The sequence below is a fragment of the Mytilus californianus genome, unplaced genomic scaffold, assembly GCF_021869535.1.
Source record: "Mytilus californianus isolate M0D057914Y unplaced genomic scaffold, xbMytCali1.0.p SCAF_10, whole genome shotgun sequence".
Taxonomy (NCBI): Eukaryota; Metazoa; Mollusca; class Bivalvia; order Mytilida; family Mytilidae; genus Mytilus; species Mytilus californianus.
Window position 1 is genome coordinate 63,194,760 of NW_026262582.1, and position 23,713 is coordinate 63,218,472.

The following is a 23,713-nucleotide window of genomic DNA, read 5'->3' on the forward strand; positions in this document are numbered from 1 at the left end:
GTCCTTTTGATTGATCTCGTACAACCATTATTGTATTTCAATTTTTCATAACATATGACAGCATTTCTGGGATAAATGCATTACAACCTCTATATAATTCGTGAAAGACACAAGACATCAATAATTGCTATGTTGATCTGATCACGATGGTTTACCAGAAATAATTACAATAGGTCAATAATATTTATGATTTTGGATAAACATGTAGTTATCTGTTCTACTTCATATTGTGAAATCAATACATGTTTGCTCATGCAGTTAAGAAGACACACTGTGATTTTGAGATGAGAACAGCGTTAGAAGCGCTGTTCCTTTGATTTTTGTGTTGTTTTTTTTTTGCTGTGCATGTACTGATTTTGTGTCATTAATGGATAACCCATATTCTTTGTTTATCTATTATAAAGCTAAGCTTTCAAGGGGCCAAGCTTTGCGACCAAGAGGCCAAATTTTAGCAGTTTGAAGTGCCTCGCTCATTGCCGAGAGCTGGAGTCTTTCGTGTCCCTTAATTTGGTAGACGTAGGGTTAGGGAGTTAAATTAGTAAGTACGTTGATAATACTAGGTAATCAGTTTCATCATTGATTTTGAAGAATTCCTGTGAATGGCCACTGCATGTCGTATTAAAATTGTCATGAGTTGTTGTTGTCATTTTTTTAAATTAACAAGCGTCGCAAAAGAGAGGCAAAGGGATATTCAAACTCAAAAGTCGAAAACAAACGGACAACGCCATGGCTAAACAGACAAACAATGGTACACAAAAACACAACATCGAAAACCAAAGACTGAGCAACACGAACCCCACCAAAAAACTAAGGTTGATCTCAGGTGCTAATGAAGGGTAACCAAGACGCATTATACGATTACCAACAGAAGAAACTGGTGAAATCTTACTTTAGAACAATTGGCGAATAAACAACAGCACGTGCTGAGATATATTTGATATACTTTCTGTAAGAATGTTTTGGATAACTTAAACTTTTATTCGGCATAGGTTATTATACAATTTTTCCAGAAAATGTTAAATTGCCTGATAGTTAGTACAGCTGGTGTTAACAGAATGCGTTCGACCTGCCAATAAATAGTATGCTCACTTAAGTAGGCGGAGCTTCGCTAACGCAATTGTTGACCGTCTGCATCTAAAAAACACTTTATTAAAACGATGATTGCAGTACAATCTTAAGTAAAAATCATTGTCGTTTGCTTGAAATAAATATGTCGTATGAAGCCTTTTAAGAAAACAAGAACTATTATTTAGTTTCATTCTATTTCAATAATGGTTTTGTTTGATTATTTTTACACTAATTTGTTTGAAAATTGACAGACAGCGTAGTATAAAAATAATATCGTGTTTAGCATTGACTTTGCGAAATAGTGGCCTCGGTTGAAGACATAAATATACTCCCCTTTGGTTTGTGCACTATGTCATCAACCCTTGCTATCCTTTTCTTATACTCAGATGACAACATTATTCTACCGATAAATTCGCAAAGATTTAATCTAAATGCGTTGTAACATACGATGGTGATTTAAATTGGTATTCTCTTAGCGTTATGATATGACGTTTAAACATTAATAATGGCAACTATTGGATTAGCAAGTACATGTAACAAAAATGCTGCAGTTTCATATTTTTACTTGTTTTACCTTACTGATGTAAGGATTCTAAAACGACGCTTTCCCAATTATGTCACATTAACCTATTATGTCTGTTTGGGTGGTTCTCCCAATTTTGTCAATATAGCGTCCCAATTATTGTTACATTAACCTATTGTGTCAGTTTGGGTTGCTCACTCAATTTGTCTATATAACGTCCCAATTAATGTTACATTTACCAATTATGTCTGTTTGGGTCGCTCACCAAATTTTGTCAATATAACCGAACTATAAACAACTGTCGTACAAGTCGGAGGTTTAACTAGCTATAAAACTAGGTTTAACCCATCATTTTCTTGGCTCAAAGTCGGGAAAATGAAAGTTATTTTCCATTAGTTCCGTTGGTTGATAAAATCCGAAACATTCGATTTTGTAAGTTTTTATGGACTTCCCCTTTTTGAAATTACCTTGGAGTTTGGTATTGATGTTACACTTTTTCCTTCATAAAAAGGAAAAAAAAATAGCATGGTTACCTACAGTCATATTACATAATAACGAGTAATTGTATTAAATAATTGACTCTAAATTCTTATGACAAGACGCCTACTATTTCTTTTCGTAAATGTGGATATTTGTCGATTCCCAGACGTGTTTAAGTAGCAATGTTTGACATAGAAGTCACATCATTTTTATTGCTCTCGTGAAATTTTACGAGATTTATTCGTTGTGTCTCCTATTCTGTAGGAATGTGATTGAAGAAGGTCAAAGAGACAGAAATAACATAATTTCTTCTATGAGGAGAGACGAAATGCTCGACACTTTACATGAGAGAATTCATGAAAAATTAAATTTCCAATCTTGAAGCATTAGACACTAGTGACAGCTTTCAGGCAAAAATATAGATATCGACCAATCAAATGTAACAATAAAGTATAATTTAGCTTAAATGTAACTGTCAATTCCAGTCATTTAAGCTTTACAACTTTGAGCGTTCATAAAAAATACAATGAATTGTTTATTTGAAATTGCGGAAGTGATGTTTTAACGTTTATTGCGTTATTCAATCAAAACGAACATTACAAAACTGTAAAATTAGAATAAGGAATATGTTTATTACAATCGAGTAAAGTTATAATCATAAGCTGATCATGTTAACAAACGCATCAACAAAAAAGTATTATTACACTTTAGAAAATATAGAAGCACTGGTTATAAAAATCCACAATAACAGATAATCGAAACTCCCATTTCCATCAAACAGTTGCGTTATTGAAAGTCAGCCTCAATATGAATTGTCTGATGTCTGACATGACAAATTAAAAATACAAGTGTAATAAATTAGATGTGGCAGCAAACCAGCAAAAACCTGAAAAGCTATCATGATGTCAATCTAAGGTTCTAAACAAAAAGAAAAAAGAATCGCGTCTAGAAAGCTGTGAAAAAAAGAAATTTGTTATCTTATATTTAGAAAAAAATAAACTGAAGGATCTCACAAAGTGTATTTAATTGGTAAAGCATTAATAAACTTTAAAGATAGTTTCGGATTATCTGTGTGAGAAGTTTATATTTCATTACAACTGCTCATTACTAGTAATTACCGAGTGTACCAGTCTAAAAAGTACAACGAATAAAAAAAGAGGAAGTCTATAAAAACTGACAAAATCAAACGCTATCAGTCAACGGAACAAATAAAAAACAACCGCCATGACTTAGTACAGACATTTTCCAAAGAAAAATGATGGGTTATACCTGGTTGTGTAGAAACGGGACATTAGCCTTCAATAACAATGAGGTAGCAAGTTTTCAATAAGTATCCAATTTACTTACACTTTATATAGCCTTCATTTAAAAGGAAAGGGACATGATTGTCAGTATATTTTCATTGTGCACCTGTCAATTAATTTCACATTGCCTTGAGTAACTGTCATTCCAAGTGTTTCAGTCAAATATCTTATTCTGCGTTATGGTAAGAAACGGAAAATTGTCTTTTTTTATGGTTTTCCTTGCTAAATTTAATTTCATTGACAAATATAGAATGCACAGCTGGTCAATGAAATTAATGTCGTAATGTTTCTCTGGTTTAAAATTAATCTATCAATAAGAACTGTGCAATTTCATAACTGTCTACATTAAGAACCGAGATTCAATTATTTTGGTTTTTGTTAGTTTCAGCATTAAACCTTAATAGCTGTTGAAATTCATCAGAAAAGTAAACATGCAGGGCGTAAAACTTTTAATTATGTGGTTTCTCCATGTTTTATATAAAAACACTGTGTAAAAGAATTTAATAATAAAGAACACCAACGCTTCTCTATAACGCTTCGCCAATCATAAAACTAATTTCATTGTACCATTTCTTAATAAGCGTTCATTTATTTATCGCCCTGACTACAAAATACAAGTCCTGACCTCACTTTTTTCACTGTTGTATTTTCACATTCTTATGAACCGTAGTAACGTAAGAGGCACAATTTAAAAAGATGCACAGCTTTTATTTGTATTATATATTTAAATAGGTGAAATAATGTAACATGTATAACATATATTGATACTACAAGTATAACCTTCCTCGCATAGGTATATATCATCAGCTGGTTACCGACACATTAATATCGTAAAATGTATCAGTCCAAGCCACAATGTAAACCTTTTTTGGAGCAGCGAACGAGCAAACAAGTTTCACATTGTGTAGGAGCGGCAAATATTTAACGAAAGCTATACGTAGAAAAGCCCATAATCTGTTTATCGTTCTAGATCTATTACTGGTCTTTTACCTTGGAACCCTTAGATAGTTTACGACTGACAAGGGTAAGGACCATACGGTATGGGTTTTCTCATTGTTGAAGGCCGTACGGTTGTCTATAATTGCTTACATCCACTTCATTTGAACTTGGTGGATAGTTGTCTCATTGGCATTCAAACCACACCTCCTTATTCTTATATAGATATGTCTCCTCACAAATTTTGACTATGTTGATAACCTCTCCTCAGACATCGCTGATAATGTCTGCTCACATCTGAGAGCCAAGATACAAGAATTAAGGGTGATATAGGCGGGGGAAAGGACGATAATTTACATTATATACTTACTGGAGGAGTTCAATCTACAGGTGCATTGGTACCCTTTGTGGTTTTATGCTCTTTTACTAAGTTAGACATTTAAGATTCCTTACAAAGATTAAATCAGCATTAAATTTTGAAACACCTATCCTTTGTTTGAAGATGAGGTTAATTGACATCATTTAAAAAGTTTAAAAAAAATCGTCTACTGATTGGTTTCAGATTGGTTTTATTGACATTTGGAACTAATTGTCATACCCAACTATATCAGTCCTATTCAGGACCGATAACTCTGTCGATAAATATTGTCGGGTATACAATGTTGTTGAAATCAGAGCAATTGTATTATATGTCTCTGTTGAAATGTATACAATAACAAATTTTTTTACACAAGTTTAACTTTATATCGATTTATTGAATGCCTGGATTTTGCTTAAAATATTGAATTTAAAAAATAAATAATAAAATCATATTCAATGAAATCTCGTTTAATTTTTTACGAAATAATACAAAATCCATTTAAATTAAAATTTGAACAAAATATTTCTTTAAAATAATTATAGAAACATAAATATTAGTTTGATTATCTTTTAAAGCAAAAATTATTTTTTTAAAGATTTTTTTTTATAATATTCATATTTTCTTTATTATGATACATACTTCTTCTGGTTTGACACGGGGAAGAGAAGATATTTATCACAAAATTTAAACTCTGGTAATACATGTATACACAGGATGTTTAATGTCACCTGGTTGCTTTTGGTTTGCACGTCCACCTGACAATATATTGTTATGTAACATTACATCCAAAGTCAGAGTTCACCTGTTCGTCAAGTGATGGGATTTTGAAGGTATGGAATATTTATCTATAATAATTGTTGGGATTTTTTTCTCTCTTGGGACGTAAATATTTTTTTGTTCTAAAAGGAATGTATAAATATATTTCGAAAGAAAGATAAATTATACAGAAAACAGGAAAAAAACCTTTTAAAAAAAGAAGAGAAAAAATTTTATTATAAATTTTATTGTTAACTATTTTCTGGTAACAGTATATCCTGGATATCTGTAAAAATAAAATGTTCCCGTGTCACACTTAAAATAATATTTTTTTAATCAATAAATTTTGAAATCAATCATATCGAAATATCACCAAAGAAAATAACAGAAACATCAGAGATTCTACATGAAAACTAAATTAAATCACGGTACCGGTCTAAAATAAAAACAATGTATGGGCTGATCTGTATAATCTTACGGAAGTAACGGAAGTTGAGTCTTCCGGTGTCTCACCTACACTTTTTAGATAAAAGAAAACCTGCTGGATTATTTTACCTTTTATTACCGAGGATGCAAAAAACGCTTGGTGTATAAATTAAAATGATTATGTTCTAAAAGGAAAACCGCTACCTTAGTGTTATTTAAGAAAGGAAGACATTTAAGATTCCTTATAAAGAATTAATCATGACTTAAAACACCTATCCTTTTCTCTGTGATGACGTAAAAAGGAAAATAACAAAAATACAGAACTCCAAGGAAAATTCAAAACGAAAAGTTCCTTATCAAATGGCAAAATTAAAAGCTCAAATACATCAAACGAATGGAAAACAGCTGTCATATTCCTGACTTGGTACAGGCATTTCCTTATGTAGAAAACCAGGTTTAGTCCATCATTTTCTACACATTTTATGACATTAAGAACTATTTGTGTACCGGTCAAAAATTAAAACAATGTATGCACTGAAAAGTACTAATAATATTCCGATATCTTCTCACCAGAGTCTGCTTTGACTCCTGTGTCAATGTCCCGGAAGTTGAGTCTTCCTGTGTTTCAGCAGGAACATATATAGTTTTTCAGTTTTTATATCAAATCTGTTAAAAATTATAAAAATAATCTGGCATTGCACAATAACTCATTATTATAAATGTTAACAAAAGTTTGGAAATAAAAAAAAAATCTCATAACACTTTCTACGATCTAGAACTACTGTTTTTAGAGATCCGCACTAAAAGAAAGGGCGAAACCCCAAGTCTTCCAAGGCTCCAGTAAATAATTTGATTATTGAAAGTCAGAATAAATGGGTTCATTGTTCACATGAAACATTAAAAAATAAAATTGTATCAAATAAATGGTCAACATGAGGTATTAAACAAAATCAAAAACACTAAAAAAAGTGTCGATATAAAAATAAGAAGATGTGGTATGATTACCAACGAGACAACGCTCCACCAGAGACCAAATGACATAGAAGTTTACAACTATAGCTTACTGTACGGCCTTCAACAATGAGCAAAACCAATACCGCATAGTGAAGACTGTTGCCCCGAATCTAGGAAGAACAAAAATGAAACTTTAAAGACAGGCATTTTAGCCGCTTCTTCTTAAAGTAGAGGTGAACGAACTTACAACTGTCCCAGGTTAGGGGTAAGGTTTTGCGCCAACAAACTAGTTTAATCCCGCCTCATTCTATATGTGTCTGTCCCAAGTCAGGAGCTCGTAGTTCAGTGGTTGCCGTTGGTTTATGTGAGTCATATTTGTTTTTTCGCAAACTGTTACGTTTCCTCTGTTGAATTGTTCAAATTATTCATGTTGAGGCCTTTTATAGCCGACTTTACGGTATGGGGTTTTCTCATTGTTGAAGGCCGTACGGTTGCCTATAGGTGCTTACATCCATTTCATTTGAACTTTGGTGGATAACTGTCTCATTGGCAATCATAACACATCTCCTTATTTGTATATTGCATCATAAAAATAAGGAAAACTGGTATGACTGCGAATGTGACAATCATCACTTCAAAACTAAAGGACAATCAACTTTAAACAAAGCATAGACCATAAAAAAAAACTATCAAAGATACCGGGATGTAAAAATGTAAAACAATTAAATATAGATAACAAACAACCCAATTAATTAATACTTGAATAAAAGAAAAACATGCTCTTTTTACTAATTCCTCACCAAGATGTCAGCATTTGCCACATCTATCCTATTACTTCACGATGGTTTTATTGACATAGGGAACTAATTGTACACTTGCTAAAAATTAAAAACAATGTACTCGCTGAACAGTATAATCTTCCGCAATCCCCTCACCGTAGTCTGTATTGTCTCCGGTATTACTGTTGAGTCTTCCGGTGTTTCACATAAACTTTGTTAATAAATGAAAATCTGTTGCAATATTTAATCTCTTATTACTGAGGAGACAAAACACGTGGTGCATGAATCAAAATCAATATTTATTTTTTGTAACTTAAAAACTTACTTTTATTAAGTCATACTGGTACTTTGATTAATATTTAAACCCGCTGCATTTGTTTGCACCTGTCCTAAGTCAGGAAGCTGATGTTCAGTAGTTGTCGTTTGTTGATGTGGTTCATAAGTGTTTCTCGTTTTTTGATATAGATTAGACCGTTGGTTTTCCCGTTGAATGGTTTTACACTAGTCATTTTTGGGGTCCTTTATAGCTTGCTGTTCGGTGTAAGCCAAGGCTCCGTGTTGAAAACCGTACTTTGACCTATAATTAATGGTTTACTTTTATAAATTTTGACTTGGCTGGAGAGTTGTCTCATTAGCACTCATACCACATCTTCTTATATCTAGTTACAGTTGCTTTGAGTTTATTTCATGGTAATGTCGAATTAATGCGTAGTTGACACTGTAAAATATTTATCTTGAAACTGTTGTTCGACCGTTTCTTCTTGAAGTAAAGGTGAACCAATTTACAGCATAAAGATAAGGAAATGTGGTCAATGTGACAACTCTCCGTTAGAGACCAACGGACAAAGATGAGAACCGTACGGCCTTTAACAATGAGGAAAACTAATACAGTAAACTAAAGCTACCATGGGATGAAAAAAAAAGGAAAAATTAAAGAAAAGAAAATTTCAAGAGATTTCTGTTAAGGTTTTTGAACAATTAACTCAACCAATAGTATCTAGAATAATTTATCAATGCATTTATCAACTTATTTTTGAGAATGTTAATTGTTGTAGCGAAAGAAAAAAAATCTCATAACAGTTTTGATGATCTAGAAGCACTGGTTTCAGAAATAAGCAATAACAGACAGACGAAACTTCCATTCATACTTTTGATAAACTGGAACTAATGGCTTTAGAGATCACTAAAGGACACTAGCCTTAAATTACGACGAGGGTGCAACTTTTCAATAAGTATCAAATTTATTGATACTTTATTTTTAGTAACCTTCATTTAAAAAGAATGGAAAAAGTAAAATAACAGAAATATCGAGCTCCAAGGAATATTCAAAGCGGAAAGTCCTTTATCAAATGGCAAAGTCAAAAGCTAAAAAAATAACCGAATGGAAAATAACTGTCATATTCCTGACTTGGTACAGGCATTTCCTTATGTAGAAATTGGTGGACAATTTTTTCATTATACAGCTGTCCAATAATTTAATATGGCATTCAGTAAATTTCGTTTTACTTGAAAAATTGTGTATTAGTCAAATATCAACGTCTGCGATATATGGTTGGAAATATTAATTTGTCTGTTTTATGGTTTTCCTTGCTTAATTTAATTTTCACGACAAATATAGAATTCACGGCTGGTCAATGAAATTAATGTTTTAATGTTTCTCTGGTTTGATATTCATCAGTCAATAAGAACTGTGTGATGTTATTAATGTCTACATAAAGAACCAAGATTCAATTATTTTGGTTTTTGTTAGTTTCATCATGGAACCTTAATAGATGTTGAAATATATCAGAAACGTAAACAATTGGGAGAAAACCCTTCGGTTACGTGGATTCTCTCAGCTTGATAAAAAAAAAACATGGAGTAAAGTAATTAAACTATAAGGAACACAAACACTTCTTTCGCGTAACATTTCGTAATTCATAAAATTAATTTCTTTGCAACATGTCTTGATTGCCCTGACTACACAATTCCTGTCTCCCCCTTTTTACAGTTTATTTTCATACTCTAATGGAGCATAGTAGCTCGAAAAGCAAAATTTGAATAAAATGCAAAGCTTTTATTTGTATATCATATATAAGAAAACTGATATTACACGATTAACCTTCCCCGCATAGCTTGCATTTTACACGTGTAGGAGGTGTCCACTCTACAAGTGCACTTGTACCTTTTACGGTTTTATGCCCTTTTACTAAGGTAGACATTTAAGATTCCTTACAAAGTTTTAATCAGCGGTTTAAACACCTATCCTTTTGCTTTTCTAAAGACGTCAGTTTTGAAGAACCTCGCGCTACAGTTGGTCTATGACTTTTTAAAGTTTTACTAACACTCGGAATTATTTGTATACCGGTTAACATGAAAACAATGTACGCTTCTGACCAGTATAATGCTTCGCAATTTCCTGACCAGAGTTTGTATTGTTTCCTGTGTCTCGCTTCCGGAAATTGAGTCTTCCTGTGTTTCACCTACACCTTTCGAACGAAAGAAAATCTGCATGCAATAAATAATCGCTTACTGTCTCAGTGGATTCGAACCACGTGGTGTAGGTATTGAATTTAATATATTTTTGTATTGGAAAATTTACTTAATAGACTCATACATTAGTATACTTTCATTTATAATAACGTAGCCTCGTTAATTTTCATATCTTCTCAGGCTTAATCGTCGTATTGATTGGTAAATGACAGTGTGTATAAAGTATTCTCTTGACTCTGTCTGTTGTATTTCGACGTCTCTGGAAGAGTTGTAGAAGTCATCACTCCTACATCACATTTAAAACTCATACCGAAAGTTCACTAAATTAGTGATGATTGATATCATAATTAGCATTTTACCAGTATCTTCTTAAAGTAAAGGTGAATAAACTTAAATCATTAAAATAAGGAAATGTGGTGTGATTGCGAATGTGACAACTATCCACCAAAGACCAAATGACATAGAAGTTTACAACTATAGGTTACCGTACGGCCTTCAACAACGAGCAAAACCCATACCGCATAGTGAAGACTGTTGCCCTGAATCTAGCAAAATACCAAAGGACAATTTAATGTCACCGTATTGACATAAACTATAAGCAGATCCTATACTACAAACGAAACTATCAAAGGCACAGGGATGAACAAAATGTGAAACAATTCAATATAAATAATCAACAGTCCAACTAGTACTACATAGATAAAAGAAAAAAATCAATTGTGACAGGCAGTAACCATCGATAACCACTGTAGTACAGATTCCTGACTTGAGGCAGGTACACAATGACTGTGTTAGGGCCAAACGTGTTTGTGAACGCTCAACCATCCCTATCTATTATCCGTCCATGTTTTCTTGCCATGGATTGTTTTAACAAAATGATTATGATGGTTATCAACAGTTCGGCAAGGGAAAACCGCCTTTCAAAACAAATAAAGATAACCGGCTTCGAGATAATAACAGAATAAAAGAATTTTGTCACAAAAAGTGTCGATCAGAACAAATTATGCATGTATGATATCAAAAACGAATTATTTAAATCAGGCCAATATTGATTTTGAAGCAATGTCTAGATTGAAGAATTCGTTATAAGTTATAAATACGCATATCTTGGGATCGCTCAATTGCTTATCTCATATGCTCCATTGTTAATCTAAAGAGGTAAGGTTTTCATGGGGGATATGTGTCAATGTATTGTGGTTTCCTATTTGAATAGCATAAACTGATGCTGTCACCATTGTGATGGTCCCTCGAACTGGGAACGCTGTTTGTCATATTGGAGGATACAGTTCCCATACATGTATACGTAACTGGTATTACTTTGTCATTGTATTGACCCTTTACTACTAAAGAATGGGTGAGTTAAAACTAATGGCAATTGATCATTGGATTTTGTTATTTTTATTGTTAATTAAAGATTGATGATGATGATAACCCTGTAAAATGAAAAAAATTATCTAATAGATACTTTGGCTTTCAAATATTCGGCTTTAAGCGTTCCTGTTGAAGGTAAATAAAACAAGCGCCTTGAACGAATGAAATTTATAACATGTTGTTTTCGTTTTTTGTAGTATCTCCCAGTTTGAAATTTGACGATAGTCGATAGTCACGACAAAACCGTTGTATATCCTTATGCCACTATGTCATCTATAACAAAATTGCACGGAGTATGTGTATTTTGTTATTCTAATGACTAATTATACGAATTGGAGGGTTGAGTAATAAACTCAAATTAACTAGGACAGAGAGGCAAAAGATACCAAGGGGACATTCAAACTCACAAGTCAAAAACAAACTGACAACGCCATGGTAAAAAAAGAAAAGGGCCCAAAATCCAAACAATAGTATACAAAACACACATAGAAAATAAAAGACTGAGTAACACGAACCCCACCAAAAACCGCGTGTGATCTCAAGCGCTCTGAAAGGATAATTCAGGAACCTGCTTTTTGACGTAAAAAGAAACGTAAACTTTCCTGTACTTTAATGTTTCCTGTACTTTAGGGTGAGGGTTCAGTTTACGGTTAGGGTTGCGTGAGGGTTTGTTTTAGGTTAGAAGTTCAGAAATTGAAAAATAGTTCAATGGGAAGTTAGATAAAAATGAAACTGAAAAATTATGAAGAACGTAATAACTAAATACGCGATGAAATAGGAAATATAAAGGTAGTCTCCGCCAAATGCATCCATTAACCGATTAACTACTAGTAGACATATAATTAGAAAAAAAACCCATTCATATTATATTAGATATTAGAGCGCCTATAAATAGCTGAGCGATTATCGTTAATTTCAGTTTAGTGATTACAAATCAATTATTTCATCAAGAATCAAAGTTAGGAACATCCCCAGTGGCTTTCCTTTTAGTTTTACATATCTCAATGTTCTTGTCCTTCAGGGAATTTGTTATTTTGATTCTGTTGCTTAATTGATGTTTTTGTTTGTTAAAGACAGTATGTTCACATATGTTCTGTGTTCTGTTGGATGTTATCTTTCACTCCAACACAAAACAATAAAGAAAAAAGTTTGAAAAAAGGAAAATAACACTTTATAAATTAAACGCGTCCGAAACGCTTTTCTTGATTTGCTTTCCCCAAGAACGCTCAAGGCTTAATGATTGAAAGCTAGGGATGTAAGAATTACGTGAAGAGTTATATGACCAATAGCGACCTTAAATAATTGCCACATCCATCTAAGTAGACATTTGCGGAAACTACGTCTATACCTAGGATTACACTTAGACTTACGATTACAGTTTACGAAAAACAGGAGGTCATCTCAAAATTGGAAAGAAATGCAACAATAGAGATACCTAGTAAAACCAAAAGGTTTTTTAATCGATGTTTTAGTTGGATATGTCACCAAAAAAATTATTTCCCATAAATTTGTAACTTTTAATTCTTCGAAGGCGTGTTCGAGTTTTACCTTATAGTGTGTAATAAGTATATGTAATTTTTGGACTTCCTCTGCATATCCTGGGGTTTTCGAACAATCTTTTGTCTTGTATAAGGTGTCAATACTGTATGACTGTTCAGATATATTTTTGTCTACCAAAACAGCAGAAAGTAATACGCATTCCCCGAAACAAAGTACTTCCCTTTTTGTTATAGTTTCAAAAGTGTGTCTAAACTTATTTTAGTATAGCAAAATCAGCAAAAATTCGTTCAGAGGATACACTACAAACGGTGCACTTGAAAATAAGGGAAAATGCGATAAGCAAATGACACAATATAATTATTAAGCCCGCCGTAGCACTGATATACCTTTGCACCTTTTATTCATTTTAATCAACGGAATATTTTACATTTCAACAGAGTCTTTTGAGTAGTTTAAACTATATATTCGACACAAACGATGTAATATTTTTTGCGTATATTTTTTTTGTATCAAAAAGGTAAACAAAAGTGTTTCCAATTCAGAAAAAAAATAAAAGTTAATAAAAATATACCGAACGTATAATGTCATAGAAAATAAATAGTTCTTTAGCACCCAACCTCTGTATCACCTCATTTTCTTAAAAACAAATATGCAAACTATATGTCTTAGCATAAACATTAAATATTGTCAACATGCTCCATAGTTGGTCGCCTTTTCTTTACACTAAGTCTTGTTGAAATTAATTTCAATCTAGCCAACGAGAATACGATTTTTATTTATTTCTCATGTAAAATTCATTAAATGCTATTTGTCCATTCTATCATACTCCGTACATTAACAGCATGTTGAACCTGGATAACACCATGTACAATAATTTATGTTGACTTATTATTAAAAACCTTGTTGTTCAACTATAGAAAAACATCTTAGGAGTTAGAATTTGTTTTGGAACGACGGTTTATATTTACGCTTTGAGACAACCAAAGATTTAAATGCTACTGAAAGTATAATTGTAATCATAATCGTAGGTGTATGACAGTTTCCGCAAATGTCTATTAATGTAGGTGATATAAGTATTGTATATGAAGATTTGTGGTTTTGATTCAACAGTGTATATAAAGTGCGGATCCTGAAACACCATTTTCACTGTATATACCATACATTTATAATGTAGAATGATAAATAAACATTTATGATTTTGGAATAAAATAATAAATAATATATTGAATGGATTGTTTTAACAAACTTGTGATATAGATAAGAGATGCAGACGGGTTTATATAGCACATACAACGATCAAGGTGTAAAATCGTTCCACAAATAAGTAAATATTAAGAATATGTCACGAACAGAGCGGGAATGTGATTTTAATGCAGCAGTAAAGTTTTATTTTCAGTACATAATCATTAATTTTGTATAACTTTTAACAGGTTTTGTTATTCAGTTTGGTGATATTGAGTTAAATTCCACTATGCTGCTTTCGTTATGCGATTCATGTTTACTGTCGAATAATAATGCAATACTTTCATTTTCACTGTAGGGGCGATTCATTTATATTGTATATGCGGTGCATTTTAATAGTAAGAATCCTTATCATTTTCATTAATTAGAGTGTTAATTCAGCCGACTCACTGACAAACTAAATAAGGTCAAAAGGATTTGATAATGCTTACTTTGTGAGTGAAAGTCTAACGAATTACAAAAATTAATTCCATAAAAACAAGAGCATTTATTGCTAGAATATTCAATATTATTTTTTTTATAATTCATCAGGATATACATGAAGGGTTATATTTATCCATTCCATTAATAGTTAATCATTTGATACATATACCTTAAACATTTAAGCACATTAACAGCCATCAAAAACTGATGCTTAAGTTTTGAGTTTCGGTCTATATTTAGTGTACTATACATCACATACGTATATACTAATGAAACGTCATTAATTAATGCATCTTGGATAATGAAGAGCGTTCACACAACGACCTACATTTTACGCCTGAGTGACTAGTTACGTTTTCACTTTAGTTTATGTTTAAATCTAAGGAGCTATCCATCAAGTATCGATGCAACTTCATCAGTGTGCATATCTTGGACTTAAAAAGAATTCGCAATTTTGAAATTACAATGACATATTGAGAACAGTTTAGTGTTACAAGTTTTAATGTTTCTATATCACTGTTATCTCCACCGTACAGTTGATTTCGGACGTTGTTGTGTCATGAAGCGAAGTTTGTAGATAGAACGTTGAAACATTTTTCTTCATAGACTTATAGTCGTAACAGTAGGTATAACATGTTTAGGAAAACAAAGTTTACTGCTTCCTGACATAATTGTTTATTTCTTTTAAACATGAACACCCATTATTAATTTAAACAACAACAAAAATCATTAAATACACGGTCACATTTAGTTTTCGAGTCAACATACCATGTTTTTATTAATAGTTAATTCAAGTTTGTGTCACAGAGAAATTGTTTTCGCGTTGTTTACAAGTAATTTATACACACGTCTATTCAAAATAGTCACAACGAATGAGAAACCCGTTGTTATATATCATTTATACATGTTTACAGACCAAACTCTGAATTTCGCCATGTTTCGCTGTCTTTATAATTTTTTTGCTTAGGACCGTTCATTGCAAATCCTTGTACTGTTGTGCATTTTGACAACTCAAAGCCGATCCATATGTTAAAAATATGTATATAACATAATAATACTGCTTGACAACTTTTAACGCTTGTTTAGTCAAGTACTACAACTTTTAAAAGAAAATTTGCACTCATGGATTTTCTACTCCCAAATATTTTCGAATCCCTCGCACACTAATAGCAAACTAAGGACGATGGGTCGCATATCATCACGACCTCCGTGTGACCTTTACCTCAAAAGTTATTTTTGCGAAATTTCTCTGAAACTGGATTGCAATCAGGTGTTTTCGATGAGTGGGATCCAATTAATCCCACATTAAATATAAAAAAACATCAGGTGCTTTAATTTTCAATATGAAATGTAAGAAATGTCAAATAGTTAAGTCGTTACAAAAAAATATAAGATGGGTATTTCAAAGGAGACAACATATTTTCTTTTCGTTATTTTTAGCAACGAAGGGTACAGTACTGTTACAAAAACGCGCAACGAACGGTACAGTATAAACAATTTCATAAACTAATGACTTTTTTTTTTTATAGAAAATCATTATGATTACAATGAACTAGGTATGTGGGGTATATTCTGGGGGAGATACGCTCACTAACCTGCACATATATCAGTTATTATTTAAGGCTTTTAAACATGTTTAATGTTTGCATTGTTGAAGCATTTTTAAGCGAGTTTTTGTGACAAAGGTTTGTAAACAAATGTGCGTTTATCATTCAGTAAGCACAGTTCGAGATAAAATTCGAATTCTTTAATTAATATTGATGACATAACATGTATACAACGTGTATAATATATTTTTGTATACGAACTGTGTACTTACATGACATAACTCAGAAAATTTTGATATCATATATCGGCTTCTCTCAGCTTGTTCTTTATCGCTTAAAACGCACAACATCCGCGATCAATTGTACGGTTGTTGAGCATGTACGATAAGTTTGGATTTTAAAATTGTAAATATCATCAATATTTAATTCATCAAATGAATATTGTCAGTTTTTGCATTGTCCAATTATTACATAAAACCACAATAAAAATCTATCGCACCTAAATAAATTCAACATCTGAAATGATCGCACCAAATGTCAAAATTAATCACTTTCAATAACTCTATTCTAGATTATGTTGCTTTAATTTTATATATTTGGACTTTTATCATATCATTGTTAATTGTAAAATCATATTCTTATGAAATTGTGTTAAAAATACATTCAAATCAATTATTTTGAATTTTCAAAACGTAAACCAACACAATTTTCCCCATCATCCTTTATTCTACAATAGTAATATTCGCATATGAGAGTGAAAATGAACTATCTGGATTCGCTCTTGATATACACTGGTTCAATCTATATATATTTCAAAATCTTTTGCGGGCACAATTTCAGACCATCAATCGCAGTAATGAGGCCTTCCAATTAATGGCGTTATTCGATCAAAACGAACATAACCAAACTGTTGAATTGGAATTAAAAATATGTCTATTACAATCATGCAATAATTATAATCATTATTTGACATTGCTCAACGTACTATTGATAATGTGAACAACAGTATTCAATAACAAATCTTGATAATACATTAGCTACGTCGGATAAAACTCGACCTTACGCAAGTGAAACTACACATGTACATGTATAAGACATGAATAAGATTGCGTTTGGAACATTCAAATGCGAAATAAAGGCTGAATTTTGGTCTGTTTTAGGATTCTTATAACAACTCAATTTTCAATCAGTTACAGACTTTTCTAAGAGATTTTTTTCCTACCCAAAATAGGTTAACAGATGTATTCATATTCATTTGTAAAAGGTCGATTTCTATCCAACGCAGCTCAGTCTTGTCTATTAACACTGGTTTTAACAATCCACAAGGGGTCTCGGTGGACGAGTGGTCTAAGTAGTTACGAGTCCAATCTTAATTGACTAGGATTGTCAGTTTTCCTATCGAAGGTCAGTGGTTTTCTCCGGGCACTCCGGCTTCCTCCACCAATATTAACTGGCCGCCACGAAATAGCCCAAAAGCGGTGCTTAAAAGTGGCGTTGAAACACCAAAAATCAAATCAATCAACAATCCACAATAACAGACAGGTGAGAATTTCATAGGTACAATGTTCCAGTGAAAAATTGCATCATTGAAAGTAAGACTCAATAGTATCAAGTCTGATATGGAAAATTATATATATATATATATATTTATATAATAAGTACGTCTGAAGGAATGACGACTCTACCACAGATTTTATCCATCGGATCACCAGTGATGGTGATACAAGGCTGAAAACACATCCTGTATATATATATATAAATATATACAAGTCTAAATTGAAAACAACGTTCAAACCTATGATTGCGTAGGATAAAAACCGCAATTTTTATACGTGTGCATGCAAAACAAATTTCTTGGTAGAGTGGTCTAAATACAGCACAAACAACATTTTCCAAAAGACCAAAAAAGTGAAAAAGTATATTTTAACAAAACGCATATGACTAGCAGGTCGAACAACGGATGTTCTTAAACCCTGCTGACTGCCATGGCGATTGCCAAATAAACGGATTACCAGATGTAAAAAATGGATCTTAATTATTAATTTAATACCAAACAGAAAACAATAAACTTACGGAAAAGATGGTATACCGCAAACATGAGGTGCAAAAATTTGTACACCATATCTGGATTTCGACAATTAATGTCTCTTCAGTGATGTTAGGAATCGAAACGGTATTTGGAAAGCCATATAATTTACCTCAATTTTGGATTGACTCTTGAATTTTGAAGAGTCGAAATAAGATGAACGGATCATATAAACCCGAAGGCAAATATAATACAAGCCCAAACGAAAAAATATAAACATGTCTAAATTGAAAACAACGTTCAAACCTATGATTGCGTTGGATAAAAACCGCAATTTTTATACGTGTGCATGCAAAACAAATTTCTTGGTAGAGTGGTCTAAATACAGCACAAACAACATTTTCCAAAAGACCAAAAAAGTGAAAAAGTATATTTTAACAAAACGCATTTGACTAGCAGGTCGAACAACGGATGTTCTTAAACCCTGCTGACTGCCATGGCGATTGCCAAATAAACGGATTACCAGATGTAAAAAATGGATCTTAATTATTAATTTAATACCAAACAGAAAACAATAAACTTGCGGAAAAGATGGTATACCGCAAACATGAGGTGCAAAAATTTGTACACCATATCCGGATTTCGACAATTAATGTCTCTTCAGTGATGTTAGGAATCGAAACGGTATTTGGAAGGCCATATAATTTACCTCAATTTGGGATTGACTCTTGAATTTTGAAGAGTCGAAATAAGATGAACGGATCATATAAACCCGAAGGCAAATATAATACAAGCCCAAACGAAAAAATATAAACAAGTCTAAATTGAAAACAACCTTCAAACCTATGATTGCGTTGGATAAAAACCGCAATTTTTATACGTGTGCATGCAAAACAAATTTCTTGGTAGAGTGGTCTAAATACAGCACAAACAACATTTTCCAAAAGACCAAAAAAGTGAAAAAGTATATTTTAACAAAACGCATTTGACTAGCAGGTCGAACAACGGATGTTCTTAAACCCTGCTGACTGCTATGGCGATTGCCAAATAAACGGATTACCAGATGTAAAAAATGGATCTTAATTATTAATTTAATACCAAACAGAAAACAATAAACTTGCGGAAAAGATGGTATACCGCAAACATGAGGTGCAGAAATTTGTACACCATATCCGGATTTCGACAATTAATGTCTCTTCAGTGATGTTAGGAATCGAAACGGTATTTGGAAGGCCGTATAATTTACCTCAATTTGGGATTGACTCTTGAATTTTGAAGAGTCGAAATAAGATGAACGGATCATATAAACCCGAAGGCAAATATAATACAAGCCCAAACGAAAAAATATAAGCAAGTCTAAATTGAAAACAACGTTCAAACCTATGATTGCGTTGGATAAAAACCGCAATTTTTATACGTGTGCATGCAAAACAAATTTCTTGGTAGAGTGGTCTAAATACAGCACAAACAACATTTTCCAAAAGACCAAAAAAGTGAAAAAGTATATTTTAACAAAACGCATTTGACTAGCAGGTCGAACAACGGATGTTCTTAAACCCTGCTGACTGCCATGGCGATTACCAAATAAACGGATTACCAGATGTAAAAAATGGATCTTAATTATTAATTTAATACCAAACAGAAAACAATAAACTTGCGGAAAAGATGGTATACCGCAAACATGAGGTGCAAAAATTTGTACACCATATCCGGATTTCGACAATTAATGTCTCCTCAGTGATGTTAGGAATCGAAACGGTATTTGGAAGGCCATATAATTTACCTCAATTTGGGATTGACTCTTGAATTTTGAAGAGTCGAAATAAGATGAACGGATCATATAAACCCGAAGGCAAATATAATACAAGCCCAAACGAAAAAATATAAACAAGTCTAAATTGAAAAGAACGTTCAAACCTATGATTGCGTTGGATAAAAACCGCAATTTTTATACATGTGCATGCAAAACTAATTTCCTAGAAGAGTGGTCTAAATACAGCACACACAACATTTTCCAAAAGACCAAAAAAGTGAAAAAGTATATTTTAACAAAACGCATTTGACTAGCAGGTCGAACAACGGATGTTCTTAAACCCTGCTGACTGCCATGGCGATTGCCAAATAAACGGATTACCAGATGTAAAAAATGGATCTTAATTATTAATTTAATACCAAACAGAAAACAATAAACTAACGGAAAAGATGGTATACCGCAAACATGAGGTGCAAAAATTTGTACACCATATCTGGATTTCGACAATTAATGTCTCTTCAGTGATGTTAGGAATCGAAACGGTATTTGAAAAGCCATATAATTTACCTCAATTTGGGATTGACTCTTGAATTTTGAAGAGTCGAAATAAGATGAACGGATCATATAAACCCGAAGGCAAATATAATACAAGCCCAAACGAAAAAATATAAACATGTCTAAATTGAAAACAACGTTCAAACCTATGATTGCGTTGGATAAAAACCGCAAATATATATATATATATATATATATAAAGCATGATTGGTTGATTGGTGTTTAACGCCACTTCCAGCACTATAATGTCTTTTCGTGGTGGGCAGATTTTATTGGTGGAAGAAGCCGGAGTGCCAGGAAAGAACCACCGATTTTCGGTAAGAAAAGTGACTATCTAAGATTGACCTACCACTACCATCAAGGCCCCCTATATATACAGGAGATGTGGGGTATACCAATGAGGCAGAACACTAACAAGAACCTGAACAGACATCTAGAGGTGAATCAAAGGTCCTAATCAAAAACAACAATAACAAAACTGAGTCTCATTTAGACAGTTGTAAAAAATAAAGGTGTTCATTATCTTTGATTTTATAAAGATTAAACTGAAGTATATAACTAAGAGTATTTGCTAAAAAAGCATCAATGAAACTTCAAAAATAGTTTCTGATTCCCCGTGTGAAAGGTTTATATACTCTATGAAAAACCTATATTTAATTAATTTGATTTTTGTTAGTTTTAGCATGGAACCTTAATAGCTGTTGAAATATATCAGAAAAGTAAACATACAGGACACAAAACCTTTGGTTATGTGGTTTAAAGTTATTTGAAACAAGTTTTTTTATAATTTTAATGTTATCGAAGTTATTGAACCAATGCATGCATATATTATACTAAACTAAGTACTGTATGCACGTTTTTATATTCATACGAATCTATAACGTATTATCGACAAATACTATTTCATTCAGTGATTGTTGATCGCAAGCTAATTTACTTTCGAGTTTGTTGCCAGTTTATCAGATCGTGACATTGATAAACAATCAACACAAAGAACGTGGAGCACTGGAGCACGTAACAAATAAGTGAATTGTTCTACCCATGATATTTTTCTTTATATTTTCGATGCGTTCCCATTGGATGATTAAACTTTTCCTTAACATTTGTTAAAAGATTTGTTGTATTAATTTTTGTTTTCTTTAAGAATCAGTTATTACCGTTTACCTTCCAGTGAACATTTTTTTTACATTCCTTCATCTTGGTTTTCCCCACGCACTTGCGCTGTGCGGTGGCCGACGTTCTAACGAGAGGTCTCGTAGTTAAGGTCACTGCATACGGGAAATATCAACAATTCAATAGCAGTGAATTTATGAAGATTTTGATAATATAAAGGATTTTCTTTTACAAGAAAGTTCACGTACACTTGTTTTATAGTAACACTCAGCCATTCAAGCACATAAAACATATTCGACTTTTATTTTTTAATTCTGAGTTTCATATGACTTAAAATCGGTTTTATAAAAAAACATGGAGTAAAAGAATTAAATTATAAAAAAACAATTTCTCCATGAGACGAATTAGTTTATAAAATTATTTTCTATGTACAATTTCCTGATACACGTATATTTTTTTCGTTGTACTTACTACAAAATTCGTGTCCCGTCTCACCCTTTTTAACAGTTTTTTTTTTACTCTTTTGGAGAATAGTAACGCAAGAAGCACAATTTCAATAAAATACACTGCTTTTATTTGTATTTTATATATAAGTTAACTGATATTACAGGAATTTTAACCTTCCCTGCATTGTTTACATTCTACACGTTTAGGAGGAATTCAATCTACAAGTGAACTGGTACCCTTTGTGGTTTTGTGCTTTTCTTCTAATTTAGACATTAAAGATTTCTTACAAAGATTTAAACATCATTTGAAACACCTATCCTTTTGCTTTATGACGGACGTTATTTTTGACGAATCCTTTCCAACGATTGGTCTATGATTACTTTTGCTGACATTGGGAACTAATTAATACCGGTTAAAAATGAAAACAATTTACGCTCCTGACCTTTATAATCTTCCGCAATATCCTGAGTCTGTTTTGTTTCCTATGTCTCACTTCCGGAAGTTGAGTGTTCAGGTGTTTCACCTACATCTTTTAATTTAAATAAGATCTGCACGCGATTGTTCATCACCTACTGTGACAGTGCTTGCGAAACCACGTTGTACATGCATTTCAATTAATAGATATATATTAATGAAACATTTACTTTAGTTGACATATACCTTCATAAACTTTTATTTACAATACCATTTCCTCGTTTATTTTCATGTCTTCTCAGCCTTAATTGTCTGATTGATACGTAGTTGACAGCGTGTAAAGTGTTTCTCTTCAAACTGTCTGTTGTAGTTCGGCAGCTCTGGAAGAGTTTTAGAAGGCAAACCTCCAACATCGCGTTTGAAAACTCCTGTCGAAAGTACATTGAACGACTAATGATTATTAAAATCGTTCATTTCAACCTTGATCGCTTTTTTGTAAAGTAAAAAAAAATATTAACAAAATATCGAATTCTAAAGTAAATTCAAAAAGGAGGTAGTTCACAAAAACTGAAAAAATAAAACGCTCGACCATATCATCCAAAGTGACGACTGGAAAACAACTGTTATATTCCTGACTTAGCACAGGCATCTATGGGAAACATGATGGATAAACCTGGTTATATAGCTACCTTAACCTCCGATTTGTATGACAGTGCTGAATAATTCCGTTATATTGACACCATTTGATGAGCAACACAAACAGATATAATGGTTTAACGTAACAATAGTTGGATCCAGTATTTAAAGCTGTGAAACAACACAACAGACTATAAAATTCAAATAAATTTACACATAAATTTGACAAAGACGTAAAAAGAAGAACTGTAAAAGTGAACGAATGTTTATAATAAAATGAGGAAAGGTGGTATGATTGCAAATGTAATAACTATTAGATCAAGACCAGGAACAAAAATGTGAACCATACGGCCTTCAACAAATAGCAAGTCCGTATCTTAAACTACAGCTGACAAAGGTTCCAGAATGAAACAAGAGGGGCACAATTCAATATTATTACATTTAAAGAGATTTCTGTGCAGGTTTTCTAAATACCTAAATTAATCAATAGTACCCAAATAGCCTATCCGTGCAGTTATGATTTTATGTAAAAAAATTTGAATATAATCATGTTTTTGAAATATGGAATAAGCTATTAAAGGGAAATAAATACTAATGTCATCACCAACTTATTGAGAACACAGATTT